The sequence below is a fragment of the Schistocerca nitens genome, chromosome 7 (genome assembly GCF_023898315.1).
Source record: "Schistocerca nitens isolate TAMUIC-IGC-003100 chromosome 7, iqSchNite1.1, whole genome shotgun sequence".
In the NCBI taxonomy this organism is placed as follows: Eukaryota; Metazoa; Arthropoda; class Insecta; order Orthoptera; family Acrididae; genus Schistocerca; species Schistocerca nitens.
The window spans coordinates 107,174,512-107,193,762 of NC_064620.1; the positions used below are offsets into that span (position 1 = coordinate 107,174,512).

The window sequence follows — 19,251 nt, forward strand, 5'->3', positions numbered from 1 at the left end:
TGTGGTAGCCAGATGAATTTCACATTTGCCAACACCCATTCAGTGGGAGTAATGCATAACTTCTGTGGCAGAAATATTGAGAACATATAATGAGAAGGAAGGCGAGGTTTCCAGCTGTCCGGTCACAATGAACGAATACTGGGTTCAAAATTACGACCCAGCATCGAAAGAATGGAGTGAACTACGCAAACACATACACCCCTCTCCCACCAAAGAAGATAAAGATGCAATCTTCTTTCAAAAGTGACAGACCGCTGTGACGCAGTATTAACAAAATCTTCTGACCGATCTGCTGCCTGAAATCGAACAGAAGTGCTGAAGAATGAATAAGAAACTTTCGCTCTTCACGCTTAGTGTACGAAATCTTACCACAGCTATCTCACTCGCCGACCCTAGTGTCCAGCGCTTTCTCCCTCCTTCAAAAACTGGACAACATTTCGTAAACAGAGACGAAGTGACTGCTGTGGTGCAAAACTTTTTCCAGAACCTAACTGAGGGCTTCTACTTCCGTGGTTTCCTGCTGATTGTACATCGCTGGAAAAGAAGTGGCAACTTTGCTAGGATTTTGTCTAGAGAAGGGCTACTAAATGATACAAAGTTGTCATTCTGATTACTTTCTGCACCCAAGTACAAACTGTAAGAAACCTATGAAACTTCCTGGCAGATTAAAACTGTGTGCCCGACCGAGACTCGAACTCGGGACCCCTGCCTTTCGCGGGCAAGTGCTCTACCATCTGAGCTACCGAAGCACGACTCACGCCCGGTCCTCGCAGCTTTACTTCTGCCAGTATCTCGTGTGAAAATCTCATTCTGGAAACATCCCCCAGGCTGTGGCTAAGCCATGTCTCCGCAATATCCTTTCTTTCAGGAGTGCTAGTTCTGCAAGGTTCGCAGGAGAGCTTCTGTAAAGTTTGGAAGGTAGGAGACGAGATACTGGCAGAAGTAAAGCTGTGAGGACCGGTAGTGAGTCGTGCTTCGGTAGCTCAGATGGTAGAGCACTTGCCCGCGAAAGGCAGGGGTCCCGAGTTCGGGTCTCGGTCGGGCACACAGTTTTAATCTGCCAGGAAGTTTCATATCAGCGCACACTCCGCTGCAGAGTGAAAATCTCATTCTGTAAGAAACCTATTTAGTAACAGCATTTCAGTGTAATACTGTTGCCATTTTAATACACTATGTACTTTTAAACGATGGAAAAAATTTATTGCTTTATTAACAAGTTCTATAGTCTTTTCTGATTACGTTGATATATACATTATTGGGTTCAGAATTAGAAATGACCACTACATATTAAATTTTGGATCATGTACCCTGCCAACCCCTTTATTTCAAATACGGACAAGCATAAATATTTCACAAAATAACTGAAAAATGTTTGCTTCCAGCGATTTGGTTGGGAAACATTGTATATGTTGACAAAACAGCTGGTTATCGACATCTGTAAATAATCATCATTGTTTACTTTTTAGTTGTGCTTTGGTTAAGTGTTTTAGCTCGATCCGCCCGGATATCCGCTCGCGTAAGCACGCCGCTTCTGTGATTCGAGGAGACACGCCCACCCCGGATCGAATCCGCCAGGCGGATGAAAGACGAGGGCCTGTGTGAGTGGCCATCTTGGCTGAGTTTTTATGCGCTTCGCCCACATACGACAGATTACGGGGATTATACCTGCACCCAGCCTCAGTACATGATTTGCAAACGTTACGAAATCATTCTCACGTTTCACATGAGATAACACTGGACGCATGCGGACATGTTTCGCTGTAGTTTCAGCATCATCAACGGGCTTTTATTTTCTTTCGATTAAAAAAAGCAAAAATGCTCTTTACCATTTCTAAATGCGTAAGTTCTACTTTTTAAGAATGTATTTACCAATCTGAAAAATTTATTATCACACCCTGCAGTTTTTCGGTTTTTATTTTGTTTAGCATTACAGTTGTTTAACGCCGGCCGCGGTGGTCTCGTGGTTCTAGGCGCGCAGTCCGGAACCGTGCGACTGCTACGGTCGCAGGTTCGAATCCTGCCTCGTGCATGGATGTGTGTGATGTCCTTAGGTTAGTTAGGTTTAAGTAGTTCTAAGTTCTAGGGGACTGATGACCACAGCAGTTGAGTCCCGTAGTGCTCAGAGCCAGTTGTTTAACTTTCACAGTTTGTCAACTGCAGCCATACAGATCTTACTGTAGAAAAGTTATTTACCTCAAAATTCTGCGACTGGAAAAATAGTGTGTGTGTGTGTGTGTGTGTGTGTGTTTCATATTTCTTTGAGCGCAGGAGGAAACAGAGTTCCTTTGCAGAGGATTGTGTATTCGTTTATTATTTGATTTCCTTCGAGTATGGATTTTTGGAGCTGTTCGTTTTCTTGAGTTATTAGTTTTCGTGAGAGGTTATTGCTGCACTTCAGAATTTTCAGATCAGTGTTGATGTCTGTTGAGTTGTGTTTCATGTCCATGAGATGTTCAGCAAATGTAGAAAGACAGCTGTTACTTTTTATTGCGGTTCTGTGTATCTAGTGTTAAAATTTCTGCTTGCCTGTGCAACATAAAATGATTTACAGTCATGGTATGTCAGTTGGTAAATAACAGCGATGTTGTGTTTGTCTATGTTTGTACTGGTTGCCCATAGTTTTCTGTGTGTTGAGTAATCTGTTCTATAGGCTAATTGTAGTCCTTGTTTTCTGAATATGTTACATACTCTGTGGACTGCTTTATTGGTAAGTGAGGGTGTGCTATCTGCTTCTCATTGTGGGCATTTGCGAGAGTGAGTGTGCCCGCGCATTTTCCACACACCTTCGTTTGTATATTAATGATGTAGTGTTCGTTGATGTGCTCTAGGTGCCACCTTTATTTATGCTGTAATCTTATGATTCAGTTTGTCGCTAGTGTTTATGTCATACCCATTCTCTACAGCTACTCGTTTGATTATCTTTAACTCATTTTTGTTGTTGACTTCACTGAGTGGAGTTTTGTTCACTTTGTGCAACTTGTGTTGGAAACTTGACAGTTCGTGCACAGTGGGATGATCCGATTTTTTGAGTATGGTTGTGTTGATGGTGGTGGTGGTGACTTCCCTGGATATGGAGAGCTGGAATTGGTTTTTGTGTCTGTGGACTGTGAGGTCAAGGAAATTTAACCATTTTGGCATTTTCAGTTTCTATGGTGAGTTTTATTTTTGAGTGAACTACACTGAGGTGTCAAAACTCATGGGATACCTCCTAATATCGGGGTAGATAACTTTTGCACATTAAGCTCTGGATGGCTGCAGCTGAACTGTGAACGGAAAAAAACTGTGTTGCAAAACCTACAAAACCAGGAAAACCACAGCATGTGGTACAAAGGTGTATATATATATATATATATATATATATATATATATATATATATATATATATATATATATATATATATATCAAACTTTGTTTTTCAGTTTTGTACATAATTTCTTATAATTCCAGTTTATATGTGTGCAAGTAGGAAAGGGCCCTTTTTCTTTTGTGTAATAGAAAGAAGATAGAAGCTCACCTATGGTACTGGAACTCTAGCGAAACATGTCAAGATAAAAGAAAGAAAATGTGTATGAAAATTGTGCACTAAATTTGGCTCTAATATGAAATACCAATTGTTTTCACACGACAGACTACTGATGCAGGAAACAGATTCCCTCTTCAGGCCACCAAATAAGAAAGAAATGCTAAAAACAATACGAAGAGGAAGCTTGAAGATGACGAAATGGAGCAGAATGAAGACTAAGCTTCGGGGATGTTCTCAGGCACAATTTAATAAGACTGATATTTATTCGCAATCTCTCACAAGTTATATTTTTTAGGGTCCAGGAACACCTATCGCCTTAAGTTTATAAATCATTGCACTAATTTTTTCTGTGACTTGCAGAGGTCTATACCTACCTCATAAACGTCAAAGGTACTGCAGTTTCAACTAAATTTCATTTTTTTTCTGGTTAGTATATAATGTGTATAAATAGGTCTAGTATCTCAGCCATGACGTGACATATCTGGCAAAAATATCGGCTCTTTAATATGTGTATTATGGGAGTAAATGGTGCCCGAATTTGAGGACGAGTTTGCATCAATTTGTATTTTATTTTATTTTATTTTATTTTTTTTTTTACACGCGCTCCATCTCCCCAAGTTCTTCAAAATACTTGTAAATTGTTTAGAAAATATTCTGTATGTACTGTTAAACTACAAAACATATAAAAAAGAAACGGTGTATAGAACAAACAGGTGGCACTTTGAGTAAAAAGATGATGTACTTCCGGAGTGTTTCACTCTTTACTGTCACAAGATCAACTTCCGGCTACATCCTGTATCTCAACATACAATACACAAGTATCCTTCACATTCTGTTCCTCGAAGGGTGCATTTCTTGTACAAGTTGGTGAAACAAGTGCGCTACTCTTCCGTTAGTGTTCATAGACGTTCCATCCGCTGTTAAACTTGTATTGCAAAATTACACTCACAACAAACATTTTAAATTTCATTCAAATGTATAACTTTGGAAACGGGTAAACCTTACAAAATATGGTTTTTGCTACCCAGATGTGTAAAAGCACATGTTGTCAACCGCTTCCTCTTCGTTCACTGCACTAGCTGCCAAGTTCTGTCTAATTTATAACTTGTGGTTGTTATTTAGAACACAAGATGAGGCCCAAGTATGTAGATCTCCCGACTATCCAGTTAATTTCGCTTGTGAGTTTGCTTCTAAATAAATAATTTCTATATTTTTCCTGCACAAATGAAGGAAATATTTAAACAGTATGTTGATATTTGTTACGTGTACCTGACACTTTATGCTGTCCAGTTTTGCTGTCAATGTTTTTCGACCCCAATGATATATGCAGTTATGTTGCGCCTACGTGATGACATGGAGATTCCGAATGATGCTTCAGTCTCTGAAGTTATATCCAGTATGGCGACTCCCCTTTCTTTAACATCACATAATTCCAAGAGAAGTCGGATAATATACCACCGCGAAATGTCCATGACGAGAGCATAGGAGTAGCTCCAGCAAACACGGGGGGGGGGGGGGGGGGAGGGGTATTGACGATAAGTATTCGTAGTATTCGCGACTGGAAGAGGAAATGGGGTAAATGGCAATCAAGCGACGAGTACTCTCTGCCACACACCGGAAAGTCTCTTCGAAAATATGCAAACTACGAATAAGTAATTCAACTGCCGCCCTATTTCGATGATTGCTGCGAAACCGGAAAAAATTGCACGATCCATCAGAAGCATTTTCACAAGTTTGGAGTGAGATTGTCAGAATATGAACATAGGCCAAAACGCTACAAATGGACGGACATATTTCGAAGCATTGGCTGTTCACTCTATTTGTAAACCGAGAAGTGAGACAATTTGCGGAGATTTAGTTCTCTTCACAAGTTCTGCAGCAAACTCCCTAACAGCGTTTCACTCTTGGCCCCTGACTGCTCTGTGTAACCCAGGGCCCGCTGCTTCGTGTTGCTGTTTTCTTTCCTGCCTGTACAACAAAAGAGTGCGGCGAGCGATGTCGCAACTCAGCTGGTAATTAATAACCGCTCGGCGCAAAAAGGTTGAGAGGTGGGCACCGCTATCGTCATCCATCATCGCCACTCCATCTGCAGAGTGTTCCATGCAAACAGCCTCCATGAGGTCTCTGTGATGCTGCAAACTCCTTTTAAACCATACTTTAGAGAAAAAATACATTTTCGTGTTTGTAGATAATACCGAGAGAGGCTCGGCTTCGTAGTTGGTGGATGGGTTGAGGGAACAATGCTAACAGCCGAACGGCAAGCTGAAGAGAATTTATGAATGAGGAAGTGAAAGGTCAAATATTAACTTTCATACATCGAAAACAAAGGTTCAATGGTCTGTAGCTGAATGAGCTAAATTTACCGTCGAGAAATTTATCCGATGGTCTACGAAAGTATCAAGTACTACTACTGCTGCTTCGCTCGTGTACTCTGCATAGTTTGCACAGATTTGTTTGTTTTCCTTTCATCTAATTTTTATGTTGTTCACAGCTTCAAAACTTTTCACGCTAATTAAATTCATAGAAGCATGGCTTTTGCTGAATGTACTTATGACAAAAAAGCGATTCTGGTAGCTGGAGTCCAAGGCTGTGGTGGTATTTCCATAAAACCCTTCATCCTCTACCACATATTTCTTTATACCTAACAGAGATGTGAAATACCAACTTGCATAGATTTAGCTTTGACTAATAATAATTTCATAAAAATTTTTCATGCCCCGTTTCACTCCCCTACGGGGTTGAATTACCAAAAACACTGGAACAAATATTTTTCTGAAACTTCCTGGCAGATTAAAACTGTGTGCCCGACCGAGACTCGAACTCGGGCACACAGTTTTAATCTGCCAGGAAGTTTCATATCAGCGCACACTCCCCTGCAGAGTGAAAATCTCATTTTGGAAATATTTTTCAGATTTCTAACCGAGAAGTCATATACTAGTTTCCACAGACGTAGCTTTAAAAATGATTTAGTAGTTCTTTAATAATGATTTATTTTCAAAAAACTTTCATTGTTTTACCCCCTCAGTGTTTGATTTTCCAAAAATGGTGAAACACCTTTTTTTTATTTCTGACTATGAAAGAAATACTAATTTTCTAAATCTTGCTTTAAAATTGTCTTAATAGCGATATATTTTTGAATATCCTTTCATCCCCTATTTAACACCCTTAGGACTGGAATTTCGAATAGTCCTCTCTTAAATGACGCCTGCAGCATTAGAACCACAGCCGCGCGGGGTAGCCAGGCGGTCTTGGGCGCCTTGCCACGGTTCCCACGGCTCCCGCCGTCGGAGGTTCGAGTCCTCCCTTGGGCGTGTGTGTGTGTGTGTGTGTGTGTGTGTGTGTGTGTGTGTGTGTGTGTGTGTGTGTGTGTGTGTGTGTGTGTGTTGCTCTTATCGTAAGTTAGTTTAAGTTAGATTAAGTAGCGTGTAAGCCTAGGGACCGATGACCTCAGCAGTTTGGTCCCATAGAACTTACCACAAATTTCCAAATTAGAGCCACACCACCCCCAAATTTCAAGCTTTTATCCTTAGCGGTTTAGGCTGGACGATGACGAGTTAGCCCTATTTCATACCTTCAGGGGTTGAATTTCCAAAAACAGTGAAATACGTATTTTTTCGTTTTCAACGGAGCCGTTCACACCGTTAGGGATGGAATTTCGAAAAACTCCATCTTAAACGATGCGCACAGTATATCAACAACCTCCCCAGACTTCAAGTTTCTATTTCTATCCTTAGAAACTTGGCTTGGGCAATGATGAGTCAGTCAGGACACTGCCTTATGTATGTGTGTATGTATGTTCATTTATTTGATGTCTTTATAACCACACGGTCCCATTATTCCTCATGCATTTTCATCATCTGACGAAGTTAGGGTCTTCAGGATTTCTCTGATACCCCAGTCAGAATTAGAAAACATCAAACAACAAGTACAACAAATACTAGAACAAAATAATGTGCAATCAGAAGAAGAAGAAGAAAATACAGTAATGGACTCAAACATCCCAGAGCAAACAAACAAAGAACAACACACATCAATTAAACAATCAGAGGAAAACGACATCTTAAGACAGCCACCAGAACAAGCACAAATAGAACACGAAGTGACACACATGTTAGATATAGAAGAGAAATTTCAGCTGACATATATAGAATACAAAGACACAAATACAGACATTAGACCATTCTTGCATAGACCACCAAATAACCCACAAGTCGAAACAACAATAACAACTATCAACACAATCATACACAACAAAATAAATGAAAATACAACAATGGAAGAGTTACAACTACTGGTTTATGTAGGAGCACTCACTACACTAAATATACACACTAGGCAGAGATCAGAACCAACCAACACACAGAAGAAACCCACAAAACCAGCATGGCAACACAGGCTACAGATCAGAATAGAAAAACTGAGAAAAGACATCGGACAGCTAACACAATTTATAAGAAATGAAATATCAGACAAAAAACGAAAAAGGTTAGGTAAAATCTCACAACAAGAAGCAATAGAGCAATTAGATGAAAAGAAGCAGAAGTTACAAGCATTGGCCAAACGACTTAGAAGATACAAAAAAGTGAAAATAGAAGGAAACAAAACCAAACATTCAACACAAACCAAAAGAAATTTTACCAGACAATAGATAACACACACATTAAAATAGACAATCCACCAAACATAACAGACATGGAACACTTCTGGAGCAACATATGGTCAAACCCGGTACAACATAACAGGCATGCACGGTGGATACAAGCAGAAACAGACTCATACAAGATGATACCACAAATGCCTGAAGTGATAATTTTGCAACATGAAGTCACCCGAGCAATTAATTCTACGCACAATTGGAAAGCCCCTGGAAATGATAAAATAGCAAATTTCTGGCTAAAGAAGTTCACCTCAACACATTCACATCTAACTAAATTATTTAACAGTTACATTGCAGACCCATACACATTCCCTGATACACTTACACATGGAATAACCTATCTGAAACCTAAAGATCAAGCAGACACAGCAAACCCAGCTAAATATCGCCCCATAACATGCCTACCAACAATCTACAAAATATTAACTTCAGTCATTACACAGAAATTAATGACACATACAACACAGAACAAAATTATAAATGAAGAACAAAAAGGCTGTTGCAAAGGAGCACGTGGATGTAAAGAGCAACTGATAATAGATGCAGAGGTGACATATCAAGCTAAAACCAAACAAAGGTCTCTACACTACGCATACATTGATTACCAAAAAGCTTTTGATAGTGTACCCCACTCATGGTTACTACAGATATTGGAAATATACAAAGTAGATCCTAAATTGAGGCAGTTCCTAAACATAGTTATGAAAAACTGGAAAACCACACTTAATATCCAAACAAACTCTAATAATATCACATCACAGCCAATACAGATTAAGCGTGGAATATACCAAGGAGACTCATTAAGTCCTTTTGTGGTTCTGCCTTGCTCTGAACCCACTATCCAACATGCTAAACAATACAAATTATGGATACAACATTACTGGAACATACCCACACAAAATCACACATTTGCTATACATGGATGATCTAAAACTACTGGCAGCAACCAATCAACAACTCAACCAATTACTAAAGATAACAGAAGTATTCAGCAATGATATAAGTATGGCTTTTGGAACAGACAAATGTAAGAAAAATAGCATAGTCAAGGGAAAACACACTAAACAAGAAGATTACATATTGGATAACCACAGCGACTGCATAGAAGCGATGGAAAAAACGGATGCCTATAAATATCTAGGATACAGGCAAAAAATAGGAATAGATAATACAAATATTAAAGAAGAACTAAAAGAAAAATATAGTCAAAGACTAACAAAAATACTGAAAACAGAATTGACAGCAAGAAACAAGACAAAAGCTATAAGTACTTATGCTATACCAATATTGACCTACTCATTTGGAGTAGGGAAATGGAGTAACACAGACCTAGAAGCACTCAATACACTTACACGATCACAATGCCACAAATATAGAATACATCACATACATTCAGCAACAGAAAGATTCACATTAAGCAGAAAGGAAGGAGGAAGGGGATTTATCGACATAAAAAACCTACATTATGGACAGGTAGACAATTTAAGAAAATTCTTTCTAGAACGAGCAGAAACTAGCAAAATACACAAGGCAATCACTCATATAAATACATCGGCTACACCACTGCAATTTCATAACCACTTCTACAACCCTTTAGATCACATAACATCAACAGATACGAAGAAAGCAAATTGGAAAAAGAAAACACTTCATGGCAAGCACCCATATCATCTAACACAGCCACACATCGATCAAGATGCATCCAACACATGGCTAAGAAAAGGCAATATATACAGTGAGACAGAAGGATTCATGATTGCAATACAGGATCAAACAATAAACACCAGGTATTACAGCAAGCATATTATTAAAGATCCCAATACCACAACAGATAAATGCAGACTTTGTAAACAACAAATAGAAACAGTAGATCACATCACAAGCGGATGTACAATACTAGCAAATACAGAATACCCCAGAAGACATGACAATGTCGCAAAAATAATACATCAACAGCTTGCCTTACAACATAAACTTATAAAACAACACGTTCCTACATACAAGTATGCACCACAAAATGTACTGGAGAATGATGAATACAAATTATACTGGAACAGAACCATTATAACAGATAAAACAACGCCACATAACAAACCTGACATCATACTCACCAATAAAAAGAAGAAATTAACACAACTAATCGAAATATCCATACCCAATACAACAAATATACAAAAGAAAACAGGAGAAAAAATTGAAAAATACATCCAACTGGCTGAGGAAGTCAAAGACATGTGGCATCAGGATAAAGTTGACATCATACCAATTATACTATCAACTACAGGAGTCATACCACACAATATCCACCAATACATCAATGCAATACAGCTACATCCAAACACATATATACAACTACAGAAATCCGTAATTATTGATACATGCTCAATTACCCGAAAGTTCCTAAATGCAATATAACACATACCGTACAGTTAATAGGAAGTGACGCTTGATCAAGGTCCGCGTCACTCCATTCCTCACCAGACTTAACGTCTGAGAAAGTAAAGATAATAATAATAAACCCCGTGGAGGCCCGGGAAAAGAATAGGCCTCCGGTATGTTCTGCCAGTCGTAAAAGGCGACGAAAAGAACAAACCACTAATAGGGCTAACCCCCCTTTTAGTGTGATTAGTTGATTCAGGACAGAACTAAAGAAGCCTCGGACAAGCGCTGTCATGGTCGGGGACGACGCTTGAACCCTATGCCCGCCCACAATGGTAACGACACTGCTAGCCAACTGGAAAATGATTTAAATCCAAATAGAGGTGTTTTGCAGGATATGCTTCCTGCAACCACCCTAGAAGGAAAACAAAGACAGAGGATGAGATGGTCAGATGAAGTTAATCGACACCTCATGTTCTGTTATTACCAAGCAACAAACCTAGGAACCAACACAACTGGATACAGATCACAAGTATACACAACATTTATTACCAGATACCCAGAATTAAAATTTTTAACAGAACGACGACTAGCTGATCAGATCCGCGTAATAATCAAAAATAACAGGATACCCCAGTCAGAATTAGAAAACATCAAACAACAAGTACAACAAATAATGGAACAAAATAATGTGCAATCAGAAGAAGAAGAAAATACAGTAATGGGCTCAAACATCCCAGAGCAAACAAACGAAGAACAACACGTATCAATAAAACATTTAGAGGAAAACGAAATCTTAAGACAGCCACCAGAACAAGCACAAATAGAACACGAAGCGACACACATGTTAGATATAGAAGAAAAATTTCAGCTGACATATATAGAATACAAAGACACAAATACAGACATTAGACCATTCTTGCATAGAGCGCCAAATAACCCACAAGTCGAAACAACAATAAAAACTATCAACAAAATCATACACAACAAAATAAATGAAAACAAAACTATGGAAGAGTTACAACTACTGGTTTATATAGGAGCACTCACTACACTAAATATACACACTAGGTAGAGATCAGAACCAACCAACACACAGAAGAAACCCACAAAACCAGCATGGCAACACAGGCTACAGATCAGAATAGAAAAACTGAGAAAAGACATCGGACAGCTAACACTATTTATAAGAAATGAAATGTCGGAAAAAAAACGAAAAAGGTTAGGTAAAATCTCACAACAAGAAGCGATAGAGCAATTAGATGAAAAGAAGCAGAAATTACAAGCGTTGGCCAAACGACTTAGAAGATACAAAAAAAGTGAAAATAGAAGGAAACAAAACCAAACATTCAACACAAACCAAAAGAAATTTTACCAGACAATAGATAACACACACATAAAAATAGACAACCCACCAAACATAACAGAAATGGAACACTTCTGGAGCAACATATGGTCAAACCCGGTACAACATAACAGGCATGCACGGTGGATACAAGCAGAAACAGGCACATACAAGTTGATACCACAAATGCCTGAAGTAAAAATTTTGGAACATGCAGTCACCCAAGCAATTAATTCTACTCACAATTGGAAAGCCCCTGGAAGAGATAAATTAGCAAATTTCTGGCTAAAGAAGTTCACCTCAACACATTCACATCTAACTAAATTATTTAACAGTTACATTGCAGACCCATACAGATTCCCTGATACACTTGCACATGGAATAACTTATCTGAATCCTAAAGATCAAGCAGACACAGCAAACCCAGCAAAATATCGCCCCATAACATGCCTACCAACAATCTACAAAATATTAACTTCAGTCATTACACAGAAATTAATGACACATACAACACAGAACAAAATTATAAATGAAGAACAAAAAGGCTGCTGCAAAGGAGCACCAGGATGTAAAGAGCAACTGATAATAGATGCAGAGGTGACATATCAAGCTAAAACTAAACAAAGGTCGCTACACTATGCATACATTGATTACCAAAAAGCTTTTGATAGTGTAACCCACTCATGGTTGCTACAAATATTGGAAATATATAAACTAGATCCTAAATTGATACAGTTCCTAAACATAGTAATGAGAAGTTGGAAAACCACACTTAATATCCAAACAAATTCAAATAATATCACATCACAGCCAATAGTGATTAAGCGTGGAATATACCAAGGAGACTCAATAAGTCCTTTCTGGTTCTGCCTTGCTCTGAACCCACTATCCAACATGCTAAATAATACAAATTATGGATAGAATATTACTGGAACATACCCACACAAAATCACAAATTTGCTATACATGGACGATCTAAAACTACTGGCAGCAACAAATCAACAACTCAACCAATTACTAAAGATAACTGAAGTATTAAGCAATGATATAAATGTGGCTTCTGGAACAGACAAATGTAAGAAAAATAGCATAGTCAAGGGAAAAAACACTAAACAAGAAGTTTACATATTGGATAACCACAACGACTGCATAGAAGCGATGGAAAAAACAGATGCCTATAAATATCTAGGATACAGACAAAAAATAGGAATAGATAATACAAATATTAAAGAAGAACTAAAAGAAAAATATAGACAAAGGCTAACAAAAATACTGAAAAATGAATTGACAGCAAGAAACAAGACAAAAGCTATAAATACTTATGCTATACCGATATTGACCTACTCATTTGGAGTAGTGAAATGGAGTAACACAGACCTAGAAGCACTCAATACACTTACACGATCACAATGCCACAAATACAGAATACATCACATACATTCAGCAACAGAAAGATTCACATTAAGCAGAAAGGAAGGTTGGTTGTTGGTTGTTTTTTGGGGAAGGAGACCAGACAGCGAGGTCATGGGTCTCATCGGATTAGGGAAGGACTGGGAAGGAAGTCGGCCGTGCCCTTTGAAAGGAACCATCCCGGCATTCACCTGAAGCGATTTAGGGAAATCACGGAAAACCTAAATCAGGATGGTCGGACGCGGGATTGAACCGTCGTCCTCCCGAATGCGAGTCCAGTGTCTAACCACTGCGCCACCTCGCTCGGTAAAGGAAGGAGGAAGGGGATTTATCGACATAAAAAACCTACATTATGGACGGGTAGACAATTTAAGAAAATTCTTTCTAGAACGAGCAGAAACTAGCAAAATACACAAAGCAATCACTCATATAAATACATCGGCTACACCACTGCAATTTCATAACCACTTCTACAACCCTTTAGATCACATAACATTAACAGATACGAAGAAAGTAAATTGTAAAAAGAAAACACTACACGGCAAGCACCCGTATCATGTAACACAGCCACACATCGATCAAGACGCATCCAACACATGGCTAAGAAAAGGCAATATATACAGTGAGACAGAAGGATTCATGATTGCAATACAGGATCAAACAATAAACACCAGATATTACAGCAAGCATATTAGTAAAGATCCCAATACCACAACAGATAAATGCAGACTTTGCAAACAACAAATAGAAACAGTAGATCACATCACAAGTGTATGTACAATACTAGCATATACAGAATACCCCAGAAGACATGACAATGTAGCAAAAATAATACATCAACAGCTTGCCTTACAACATAAACTTATAAAACAACACGTTCCCACATACAAGTATGCACCACAAAATGTACTGGAGAATGATGAATACAAATTATACCAGAACCATTATAACAGATAAAACAACACCACATAACAAACCTGACATCATACTCACCAATAAAAAGAAGAAATTAACACAACTAATCGAAATATCCATACCCAATACAACAAATGTACAAAAGAAAACAAGAGAAAAAATTGAAAAATACATCCAATTGGCTGAGGAAGTCAAGGACATGTGGCATCAGGATAAAGTTGACATTATACCAATTATACTATCAACTACAGGAGTCATACCACACAATATCCACCAGTACATCAATGCAATACAGCTACATCCAAACTTATATATACAACTACAGAAATCCGTAATTATTGATACATGTTCAATTACCCGAAAGTTCCTAAATGCAATGTAACATATACCGTACAGTTAAAAGGAAGTCACACTTGATCAAGGTCCGCGTCACCTTCCATTTCTAACCAGACATAACGTCTGAGACAAGAAATAATAATAATAATTATAATAATAATAATAATAATAATAATAATACACCACTACAATTTCATAACCACCTCTACAACCCTTTAGACCACATAACATCAACAGATACGAAGAAAGTAAATTGGAAAAAGAAAACACTTCATGGCAAGCACCCGTAACATCTAACACAGCCACACATCGATCAAGACGCATCCAACACATGGCTAAGAAAAGGCAATATATACAGTGAGACAGAAGGATTCATGATTGCAATACAGGATCAAACAATAAACACCAGGTATTACAGCAAGCATATTATTAAAGATCCCAATACCACAACAGATAAATGCAGACTTTGTAAACAACAAATAGAAACAGTAGATCACATCACAAGCGGATGTACAATACTAGCAAATACAGAATACCCCAGAAGACATGACAATGTCGCAAAAATAATACATCAACAGCTTGCCTTACAACATAAACTTATAAAACAACACGTTCCTACATACAAGTATGCACCACAAAATGTACTGGAGAATGATGAATACAAATTATACTGGAACAGAACCATTATAACAGATAAAACAACGCCACATAACAAATCTGACATCATACTCACCAATAAAAAGAAGAAATTAACACAACTAATCGAAATATCCATACCCAATACAACAAATATACAAAAGAAAACAGGAGAAAAAATTGAAAAATACATCCAACTGGCTGAGGAAGTCAAAGACATGTGGCATCAGGATAAAGTTGACATCATACCAATTATACTATCAACTACAGGAGTCATACCACACAATATCCACCAATACATCAATGCAATACAGCTACATCCAAACACATATATACAACTACAGAAATCCGTAATTATTGATACATGCTCAATTACCCGAAAGTTCCTAAATGCAATATAACACATACCGTACAGTTAATAGGAAGTGACGCTTGATCAAGGTCCGCGTCACTTTCCATTCTCAACCAGACTTAACGTCTGAGAAAGTAAAATAATAATAATAATAATAATAATAGCAAACTTATTGAACTCAACATTTCGCCTATAAGGCTAGGGAGAGGAAGCAAAAAGATCGGAATCATCTGCCTTCCTTTTGCAGATGATTTTGCTACACTTTGCGAATATGTGGCATCTGTTATAACGCAAATACCCAGGAAGAAATAGCCAGCAGAACTGGCTTAAGAATTTCTGCAGAAAAATTTATAACAGACGTTAAGGATGATCCAAAATTCCTGGAAACAGATATTGCTCAAATAGGGAGTGTAAAAAAAATTCAAATGTCTAGGGGAGATAATCCAAGAAAATGTTTTGGGAAGATCAGAAATAGAGGAAAGATTGCATAAAATGGGAGGAGCATATGGTATCACCAAAGACCCCTACAATAAAAAGTGCCCATCCAAAAACGCAAAAATAAAGCATTACAACACAGTAGTGAAGCCAGAATGCCTATATGCAAGCGAATGCCTGGCAATAAACTACAATTTAGTACTAGAAAGGCGAATTATAAGGGAAATGTTAGGATGATAAAATACAGCAGAAGGTTGTAAATTACGAAGTAATGCTGAAATATACGAAAATATAAAAAATATTTCAAACGTAATGAAAAATAGAAGACTCATTTTTTGGACATTTATTTCGAGTGCAAGACAATGGATTAACTAATAAGATTTTCAAATATTTGTGGGTACGAAGTCAACGACAAGCTAGGTCAAAGAAGTAAAAAAGGACTTAGAAAGAAACATAATAAAAACTGAAGATATAAACAACGGAGAAGCCTTTCGGGAAAAATCATTGACAATGGAAGGATTTCAAGGCAAGGCAATTAAAAAGACTGGTTCAAAATGGTCTGAAGTGGCCGAGCGGTTCTAGGCGCTACTATCTGGAATCGCACGACTGCTACGGTCGCAGGTTCGAATCCTGCCTCGGGCATGGATGTGTGTGATGTCCTTAGGTTAGTTAGGTTTGAGCAGTTCTAAGTTCTAGTGGACTAATGACCTCACAAGTTAAGTCCCATAGTGCTCAGAGCCATTTGATTTTTGATCAGAAAGAAGAAACAGTAAACAGATGAAAGCATACTGGAAGAAAAGGAAAGAACAAAGAACGAAGAAGTGAAACTGGAACATGGCCTATTCGCTGTAAAAACAAAAAGAAAGGGCTACGAATGTATGTATTACCGTATTGTCGATTTCATAACGTTGTATTTTCTCACAACATAACGCTCCTGTCGAATAAGGTGTTAAAAAAAGAAATGCATGTCAACAATTGAGATGGACAAAGGAAGAAAGATTGAAGTTCAACGACCCGTTACAGCGAGGTCATTACAGGTGGAACACGGGCATGGATTAGTGAGGGATGAGACAGAAAAGCGGCCATACCCTTTCAAAGGAACCATCCCGGTATTGGCCTTAAGCGATTTTCGGAAATACCGATAAACTGAAACCTGGACGGGGATTTTAACTGGCGCCGTCCTGAATGCGAGTCTAGTGTGCTTGGTAATACAGAAGGAATCAAATCAAGAGAAGTTGTCTTGTCTGGAGAAGAGTAAGAAATGTCAAACTAAGGTAAGCGAATGAGATGGAAAGGAAAATGTACCAAAAAAAAAAGACTGGATTAGGAAAGCCGGGTAGTACTGATAATGGAACAACAATATTGTTTCGCTGAAGAAGAGTGTTGGATTCAGCTGTTAATGAAGATACGCCATTGATTAAAAGTAATTTTCAATCTTTTTTTTAATACAGTGTGGTTTTGGAGTAGACACAAGTTACTGATTATTTTGTCCCAGAATGGTCTAGCTGAAATGGGGAATGAGATGGAGGAAAATTAAAGGTCGGGAAACACACATGTTCGGGCCGTGCCGGGACCGAGGGTCGGACGAGTGACGGCCATGCTCCGGCTCGTTCCTCTGTCAGTCGCACGTAATCGGGGCTCGTTCACGTTTTTGTTGCTCCTTATAGTGATACGGATGTGGTGGTCTGTGTTTCTGTTTTTGAAAGTTGCCAATATTTTCGCTAATTTTCGTAATAGTGAATCAGAACATGTAACAGTTTTCTTAAAAGAAGATGAAAAAGAAGACACGAGGGAAAAAATGTGGATTCTCAGTGTCCTGAAAACAAGACCAGTAGTACAAGTAGAGTTTAGAACTTTATTTTCTCATCTCATGGATGCTGAGGCAAAGTTGTATGAACATTTTAAGATAATGCAGCACATCTTCTGAAAGAAGGATATCCAAAAACTCATTCGGTACCTTGCAATTGAAATTTCGAGTACTCAGTAGAATCTTCCAGAGAGATCGTAAAAACCCTACAATGACTGTGAAGGCCACATGTACAATGCAAAACTTTATTCGAAAATTGGAATGTTGTGGGATGCCCGAACAGAGTCTTAAATTCCTGGGATTAAAGAGGTTGACAGTCTTAAATTCCTCGGATTACAACTTGATAATAAATTCAGTTGGGAGGAGCACACCACAGAACTGCTGAAACGCCTTAACAAATCTGTATTTGCCTACTGTCATTCCATAATGTCATATGGTATAATATTTTGGGGTAACTCTTCAAGTCACACAAAAGTTTTCAGAGTCCAAAAACGTGTAATACGTATTATTTGTGGAGTAAATTCACGGACGTCCTGTAGAAACCTCTTCAAAGAACTGTGTATACTAACTACTGCCTCTAAGTATATTTACTCCTTAATGAAATTTGTCCTAAATAATATATCTCTTTCCAACAAACAGCTCAGTTCATACATACAATACCAGCAACAAAAATGATCTGCACAAGGACTTAAAAGCACTTACTTTAGTTCAAAAAGGGGTCCACCACTCAGGAACACTAATCTTCAATAATAATTTGCCAGCAAACATAAAAAATTTAGTTACAAATAAAGATCAGTTTAAAAGGAGCCTGAAAGACTTACTAGTGGCCAACTCCTACTCCATTGACGAATTTTTTAATAGAAACAAATGATGTATTGTATATATTCATACTATTAGTATTGTTATTTCAGCTTTAAAAAAAATTGACATGTTCCAAATCCACGAGGATCTCCTCAGCACGGATCTATGGAACGAAAAACTAATCTAATCTAAAATGGCTCAAAACAACACAGCAGAAGGTTCAGAAAGATCATCATATCTTCGATACCTGCCTCGAATTCGTACGAGATCAGCAGATGAAGTATTATTTTGTGCGAGACAACTAAAAACCTTACTGAATTGTCCACGAGAGAGTGAAGAATGGCAAGAGTATGTCGCCTTGGCAATATACCGATGACATAAGCCAAAAACTTCTATTTGTTTGCAAAATAAAATTTAAATAAGTATCTTTCTAGTATTAAAATTTGTATAATTTTTATCTTACCTTTGGCTTGCAAATCTGTTGCAGTTTTTTTTTTTCTTCAGGCTCTGCCTTTGTACTCGGTATTCCGGTATTTTCAGTTATCTGGTCCTAAAACACAGGAAACTTACGAACTTCTTTTATTAGTCTTTCCATGCTCATTTACCGCGCACAAAACAGTCTCGCACAATAGCGCAGCCTACAAAACAGTTTGT

At 38.0% G+C, this 19,251-nt stretch overlaps 1 protein-coding gene across 1 annotated transcript in view; it reads right to left on the reverse strand.

The window, feature by feature from the left end:
* The window catches only part of LOC126195218 (dipeptidase 1-like), a 585,745-nt gene that overhangs the window by 333,315 nt on the left and 233,179 nt on the right, over positions 1-19,251 (reverse strand). The window lies entirely within an intron of this gene.